This window comes from Homarus americanus, unplaced genomic scaffold (assembly GCF_018991925.1).
Source record: "Homarus americanus isolate GMGI-L3 unplaced genomic scaffold, GMGI_Hamer_2.0 scaffold24260, whole genome shotgun sequence".
NCBI lineage: Eukaryota > Metazoa > Arthropoda > Malacostraca > Decapoda > Nephropidae > Homarus > Homarus americanus.
Genome location: NW_024721079.1, coordinates 11,603,836 through 11,612,778, shown reverse-complemented (window position 1 = coordinate 11,612,778; position 8,943 = coordinate 11,603,836). Strand labels below are relative to the sequence as shown.

General features: G+C 66.5%; 1 pseudogene; it reads left to right on the top strand.

Annotated features, from left to right (window-relative positions):
• Window positions 1-4,605: 4,605 nt before the first annotated feature.
• LOC121861566 lies at window positions 4,606-8,697 on the top strand (annotated as a pseudogene).
• Window positions 8,698-8,943: the final 246 nt, after the last annotated feature.

Here is an 8,943-nt window from a genome sequence, read left to right as displayed (position 1 = left end):
TCACTTTGACTGACTTGACTTGACTTGACTCTGACTTCTGACTGTTGTCTGAAGCACCACTCTGACTGGTTCCTGCTTTACCCTGAGTCTGAAGATAATCTTGCCACCTGACGCCACATATTGATAAATGCTGCACAGACCCTGTTGACTCACCCACTCCCCACCCTGGCCCCACCCACCTGCCCCACCCAATTCTGCCCCACCCACCCACCTGCCCCCACCCACCACCTGCCCCCACTCCACTCCACCTGCCCCATCTGACCTGCCCCACCCACCCTGCCCCACCCACCTGCCCCACCTACCCACCCACCTGCCCCACCCACCTGCCCCACCCACCTGCCCGCTCCCACCTACCTACCCCCACCCACCCACCCGCCTCCACTCCACCTGCCCCACCCACCCACCTGCCCCACCCACCCGCCCGCCCCACCCACTCCACCCACCTGACCCACTCCGCCCCCCACCCACTCTGCCCCACCCACCCAATCTCCGCCCACCCACCTGCCCACCCACCCAGTCTCCACCCACCTGGCCCCAGACTCCACCCAATCTGACCCCACCCACCTGCCCCACCCACCCACCCCACTCCATCTGGGCCCCACAATCTCGCCAATCTGATCCACCCAATCTGTCTCCTGAACCTGCCCCAATCTCATCTCATCTCCAATCTAACTATCAAGTCCTACCCACCTGTTCTCTGACCCACCTTCTTCATCCCCATCCATCTGCCCCACCCAATCTGTTCTACGTCCCACCCACCTGCCCCCATCCACTTCCACCTAATCTGCCCTGCCCCACCCAATCTGCCTCACCCACCTGCTCCGGCCCGACCTACCCACCTGCTCCCATCCCACCTGGGTTCCCCACCCACCCACCTGCCCCACCCACCCACCCGGCCCCATCCACCCACCCCACCCAATCTGCCCCATCCATCTCCACCCACCCACCCCACCCACCCCACCCACCCACCCCACCCAACTCCACCCACCCCACCCACCCACCCCCACCCATCCCACCCACCCCACCCACCTGACTCCACCCACCCCACCCACCCACCTCACCCACCCATCTGGTCCTTCATCCAACTGGCCCCATTCCACCCACCCGCCCCACCCACCCATCTGTCTCAACCCACCTACCTTCTCATCCATGTTCCCTCACCCACCCACCTGCCCATCTACTGGCCCCTAACCACCGTTGGCCCAGCCTTTGTTGGTTGTGGTTTGTTTGTTTTGCCCCACCCACCTGCCCGCCCCACCCACCTACCTGCCCCATCTACCTGGTCTCCACCCACTCCACTCCAGCCCCACCCAGCCGTCTGACCCACCCATCTCCATCTGACCCTGACCCACCTCTGACCCATCCAATCTGCCCCACCCACCTGCCCTTGCTCCACTCCACTCCACCCCCATCCAATCTGTCTCACCCACCAATCTCGTCTCCCATCTATCTTGCCCCCACCCAACCTGTCTCGTTCCAACCAATCTGTCCCCATCTAACTGGCCCCAACTAACTGGTTCTTTCCCTGATCCAACTTGCCCGTCCTGACCCACCAACTCCAACTGCTCCCACTCCACCATCTCCACCCAGCTTGCCACCTGTCCCCTCTTCCACCCACCTGTTCCCTGCTATCTCACCCACCCTCACCTGCCACCCACCCACCCACCCCTGACCCACCCACTCCGCCCATCTTTCACCCACCCCACCCACTCCACCCTGCCCCCACCCACCCCACCCACTTCCACCCACCCACCCCACCCACCCAACCACCCACTCCACCTCAACTCACCCACTTCACCTGTTCCACCCAATCTCTGACCCACCCTGTTCCACCCACCCCACCCACCCACCCACCCAACCCACCACCCCACCCAATCTCCACCCACCCACCCCACCCAACTCCCACCCACTTTAATTTAACTCACCCACTCAACTAACTCCACCAATTCCCACCCCCATTCCTGACCCATTCACTCTCAACTAACTTCAACGCACCTCAACTTTCATCTCATTCAACTTTTCACCCCATTCCCACCCATCTCTGCCACCCATTGTCTCAATCTATCTCAATCTACCCACCCCACCCACTCCCCACCCACCCCGACCCACTCTCACCCACCCCACTCCACCCCACCCACCCACCTCCCCAACCCCACCCACCCACCCACCCCACCCCACCCCACCCACCCCACCCACCCACCCACCTGCGTCTCCACCCACCCCTCACCCACCCACCACCCACCCCACCCACCCACCCCACCCACCCCACCCACCCCACCCACCCCACCCACCCCACCCAATCTCCCACCCAATTCACCCCACCCACCCAGCCCCACCCACCCACCCCAACCCCACCCACCCACCCAACTCCACCTGAATCTCCACCCACCCCACCCACTCACCAACCCCACCCACCCCAATCAACTAATCTGACCCAGCTCAACTTAACTCTCACCCAATCCCAGACCCAACTCTCAATCTGACCCAATCTCCTCAACTAACTTTCACCCCACCCACCTTTCACCCACCCCACCCACTTCACCCACCCAATCTTCCCTGACCCAATCTCACCCACCCATCTCTTCACCCTATTCTACCCACCAATCTAATCACGTCACTCCACCTTCACTCCACTCTCACCCCACCCACCCCACCCACCCACCCCACCCACTCCACCATCTCACGCCCACCCCACCCACCCCACCCACCCACCCCACCCAATTCCCCACCCACCAATCTCCACCCACCCCACCCCTGACCCACCCACCCCACCCCACCCACCCTGTCCCCACCCACCCACCCCACCCACCCACCCCACCCACCTCCAACCCACCACCCACCCACCCCACCCACCCACCTTCCATCTACCCCACCCACCACTCCACCCCATTCACCAACTCCACCCACCCCACCTGACCCAATCTCCACCCACCCCACCCACCCACTCCCCACCTAACTCTTCACCTGGCCCCACCCACCCAACTCTCACCCACCCCACCCATCTCAATTCAATCCACCCCACCCAATCTCACCCATCTCACCCCCACCCACCATTCTCACCCACCCCACCCACCCACCCCACTCTATTCACCCACTCCACCACCTAATCTTCACCTGCTCCTCACCCCACCTTCTCCCCACCCTCCCACCCACCCCACCACCCCACCCACCCACCCCTCACACCCCACCCACCCCTCTACCCACCCCACTCCACCCTCACCCACCCACCCCTGACCTACCCCACCCACTCCACCCCACCCATCTCCACTCCACCTCCACCCACCCACCTTCACCCACTCCCACCCATCTTCCCCACCCACCCCACCCTTCAATCTCCACCCACCTCAATCTAACTCCCCACCCATCTAATTCTCCACCCACCCCAATTTTTCCCCACCCACCCAATCTCACCCACCAATCTGTTCCTGACCCACCCCACCCACCCACCCCACCCATCTCACCCACCCACCACCCACCCCACCCACCCACCTCCACCCACCCACCTGCCCCACCCACCCCACTCCACCCACCTCACCCACCCCACCCACCCACCTGACCTATCTTGACTGCCCACCCACCCACCCCACCCACCCCACCCACTCCACCCCACTCACCCCACCCTCCCCACCCACCCATCTCTCACACCCACCCACCCACCCACCCCACCCTTGCTCCCCACCCCCCCACCCACCCCACCCACCCACCCCTGTCTGACCCCACCCACCCACCCCACCCACCCACCCTCCCCACCCACCCCACCCACCCCACCCACCCACTCACCCACCCCACCCACTCCACCCCACCCACCCACCCTGCTCTCACCCACCCCCCACCCACCCCACCCACCCACCCCACCCACCCCATCCACCCACCCACACCCACCCCACCCACCCCACCCACCCCACCCACCCCACCCACCTCACACCCACCCCACCCACTCCACCCCACTCCACCCCACCCACTCCCCACCCACCCACCCCACTCCACCCCACCCACCCCACCCACCCATCTTCACCCACCCCACCCACCCACCCCACCCACCCCCCACCCACCCACCCCACCCACCCTACCCACCCACCCACCCACCCCACCCACCCACCCACCCCACCCACCCACCCCCCACCCCACCCACCCAGTCTCCACCCACCCACCCCACCCACCCCACCCACCCCACCCACCCCACCCACCCACCTCCACCCACCCCACCCACCTCCACCCACCCACCCCACCCACCCCACCCACCCCACCCACCCCACCCACCCAACTCCATCTGACCTACCTGACCCACCCACCACCCCCACCCACCTCACCCACTCCACCCCCACCCACCCCCACCCACCTCAATCTACTCCAACCCACCCCACCCACCCCACCCACTCTCACCCACCCCACCCCACCACACCCCACCTACCCATCTCACCCACTCCACCCACCTCACCTATTCCCCACCCACTCCCCACCCACTCCCCACTCCACTCCACTCCCACTCCAGTCGGGTCAACGCACACCCATCTATATTTCATTCATTCTTACCAGCTACCCAGCCATAGGAAGGGTCCTCCCTGGCCCCCTCCCTCCCCTCTCCTCCCCTCATCCCTTCCTCCTCCTCCCTCACCTCCCCCACCCCCTCCTCCTCCATCACCTCCCCCCACCCTCCTCCCTTCACCCCCCACCCCTCCTCCCTCACTTCCCCACCCTCCTCCTCCCTCACCTCCCCCCACTCCCTCCCTCTCCTCACCACCCCCACCTCCTCCTTCCTCTCCCTCCCCCTCCTCCCCTCACTTCCCCACCCCTCCTCCTCCCTCACCTCCCCATCTCCTCCTCCCCTCACCTCCCTACCCCCTCCTCCCTCCTCTCACCTCCCCTAATCTTCCTCTCACTCAATTTCCCCACCCTCCTCCTTCTCTCCCCTCCCCACTTCCCCACTCCTCCTCCCCCTCCCCACTCCCCCACCCCTCCTCCTCCCTCACTCCCCACCCCTCCTCCTCCCCTCACCCCCCCCACCCTCCTCTCCCCACTCCACCTCCCCCCACCCCTCCCCTCCTTCCCCTTCCCCCTCCTCCCCCACCTCCCCCACCCCTCCTCCTCCTCCTCACCTCCCCACCCCTCCTCCTCCCTCACCTCCCCACTCCCTCCTCCATCACCTCCCCCCACTCCCTCCTCCTTCACCTCCCCCCACTCCCTCCTCCTCCCTCACCTCCCCACCCTCCTCCTCCCCACCTCCCCACCCCTCCCTCCTCTCACTCACCTCCCCTAATTCTCCCTCCCTCCCCTGCCTCCCCTACCCTCCCTCCCCACCCCCTCCTCCCCCCTCCCCTCCCTCCCCCCCCACTCCCCATCCCTCCTCCCCACCTCCCCTTCCCCCATGACCCAGCCCCATCTCTCCCTTCTGGTGATTATGAAATGACGTCACACAGACTCCTGACTCACATTGCTGCACAGACAGCAGTGTTCACCCCACCCACCTCCCCACCCACCCCCACGACCCCACCCACCCCACCCACCCACCCCCCCACCTCACCCACCCCACCCACCCACCCCACCCACTCCACCCCACCCACCCCACCCACCTGCCCCACCCACCCCACCCACTCCCCGCAATTTCACCCACCCCACCTACCTGCCCCCACCCACTCCACTCCCACCCACCCCACTCCACCTGCGTTCCACCCACCACCTTACCCACCCCACCCACCCCACTGCACTCACCCACCCCACCCACCCCACGCACTCCCACCCACCCCACCCACTCCCCACCCACCTGCCCCACCCACCCCACGCACTCCACCCACCCCACCCATCCCTGTCCATCTGCCCCACCCACCCACCCCACCCACCCCCACCCACCCCACCCACCCCACCCACCCAATCTCACCCACCCGTCTCCACACTCCACCTCAATCGAACTCTCACCCACCTTCACCCCAATCTCACCCACCCACCCTATCTCCACCCAATTCTCTCCAATCTCATTCATTCACCCACCCCACCCATCTGACGAATTCCCACCATCTCACGATCTAATCCTCCCACTTTCCCAATCTCATCTAATTCGACCCACCTGACCTCCCCAATCTCACCCACTTCACCCACCTCACCCACCTGCCCACCCCACCCACCCCCACCCACTCCACCCACCCCACCCCACCCCACCCACCTCACCCACCCTGCCCCACCCACCCACCCCACCCACCCCACCCACCCCACCCACCCCACCCACCCCACCCACCCCACCCACCCGTCTCCCCACACCCACCCACCCCACTCCACCCCTCCACCCACCCACCCACCCACCCCACCCACCTGGCCCTCACCCACTCCACCCCCACCCAACTCCACCCACCCACCCCACTCCACCCTCCCCATTCTGGCCCACCCACCCACCTCCACCCACTCCCCACCCACCCCACCCACCCGTCTCCACTCCACCCACCCCACCCACCCCACTCCACCCCACCCACCCTCACCCACCCCACCCCCCACCCACCCCCACCCACCTGCCCCACCCACCCACCCCACCCACCCTCACTCCACCTACCCACCCACCCACCTCACCCCACCCACCACCCCACCCACCCCACCCACCCACCCCACCCACCTTGACCCTGACCCACTCCACCCACCTCCCACCCACCCCACTCCACCCCACCCACCTGCCCACCTACCTTCTCCACCCACCTCACCCACCCACTCCACTTTCCCCCCACCCACCCACCCCTCCCACCCCACCCACCCATCCCTCCTACTTGACTCCTCAACTTACTTCTGACGACCGTCTTTTACGCACCTCACTTATCTAATTTCACTACCTTACTCACTCACTTTACCTGACCCACCTCCTGACCACCCACTTCCTCCCACCTGACCTTGCTCCACCACCCTGTCCTCACACTCCACCCACTCCACTTCACCTCACCCACTCACTCTCTGACTTACCTTACCCACCTTGACCCTCATCGTACCACTCACTCACCCTTACCTACTCCACCCACCTTTTACTTCACCTCCCACCTCTCCACCCACCTCCCCACTCCAATCCTCTATTCCTCACCTCCTCTCCACTCCCCACCCCTTCCCACCCACTCACCACCACCACTGCACTCACCCACTCCCCCTCCACTCCCCATCCTCCCTCATCCCTCCTCCTCCTCTACCTCCACTCCCTCCTCCTCACCTTCTCACCCCTCCTCCTTCACTCCCACCCTCCTCCCTCTTCCCCACCTTCCTCCTCCCTCACCTCCCCCCACTCCCTCCTCTCCTCCCTCCCCCACCTCTCCTTCCTCTCCCTCCTCCTCCTCCCCTCCTCCCCTACCTCCTCCTCCCCACCCCCCACCCTCCTTCCCTCACTTCCCCCCTCTCCCTCTTCTCACCTCCCCTACTCTTCCTCTCTCTCACCTCCCCCACCCTCCTCCTCTCTCCCCTCCCCACTTCCCCACTCCTCCTCCCTCCCCTCTCTCTCTCCCCTCCTCCTCCCTCACTCCCCACCCCTCCTCCTCCCCCACCTCCCCCACCCTCCTCCTCCTCACTCCACCTCCCTCCCCCCTCCCCTCCTCCCCACCCCTCCTCCCCCACCTCCCCCCCCTTCCTCCTCCTCCTCTCCTCCCCACCCCTCCTCCTCCCCCACCTCCCCACTCCCTCTCCCCCTCCCTCCTCCTCACCTCCCCCACCCTCCTCCTCACCTCCCCACCCTCCTCCCTTCACCTCCCCACCCCTCCCTCCTCTCCTCACCTCCCCACTTCTCCCTCCCTCCCTCCCTCTCCCCCCTCCCTCCCCACCTCCTCCTCCCCCCTCCCCTTCCTCCCTCTCCCTCCCCATCCCTCCTCCCTCACCTCCCCTTCCCCCATGACTCAGCCCATCTCTCCCTCCTGGTGATTGTGAATGACGTCACGCAGACTCCTCCTCACACTGCTGCACAGACTGCAGCTTCACCCACCCACCCCGACCTACCCCCACCACCCCACCCACCCCACCCACCCACCCCACCCACCCCACCCACCCCACCCACCCACCCCACCCACCCACCCCACCCACCCCACCCATCTGCCCCACCCACCCCACCCACTCCATGCACTCCCACCCACCCCAACTACCTGCCCCCACCCACCCACCCCATCTACCCCACCACCTGCCACCCACCAGTCCCGACCCACCCCACCCATCCACTGCACTCACCCACCCCACCCACCCCACGCACTCCACCCACCCCACCCACTCCCCACCCAGCTGCCCCACCCACCCCACGCACTCCACCCAACCCCACCCATCCCACCCAATCTGCCCCACCCACCCACCCCACCACCCCACCCACCCCACCCACCCCACCCACCCAATCTCATCCACCTGCCCACCCACCACCTATCTTACTCTCACCCACCTACACCCCAACCTCACCCACCCACCCCACCCACCTAACTCATCCCACTACCCACCTCACCCACCCCACCCACCGCCCCACCCACCCCACCCACCCGCCCCACCCACCCACCCCACCTATCCACCCACCCACCCCACCCAACCCCACCCACCCCACCCACCCACCCACCCACCCCACCCCACCCACCCCCACCCAACCCCACCCACCCCACCCCACCCCACCCACCCCACCCACCCCCCCACCCACCCACCCCACCCACCCCACCCACCCCACCAACCCCACCCACCCACCCACCCCCCACCCATCCCACCCACCCACCCACCCCACCCACCCCACCACCCAACCCACCCACCACCCTACCCATCTGTCCCCCACCCACCCACCCCCACCCAACTCCACCCACCCACCCGACTCCACCCCTCACCCAACTTGTCCCACCCACCCACCCCCACCCACTCCCCACCCACCCCACCCACCCATCTCCACTCCACCCACTCCACCACCCACTCCACTACCCATCCTCACCCACCCCACCCACCCACCCACCCCACCCATCTGCCACCTACCCA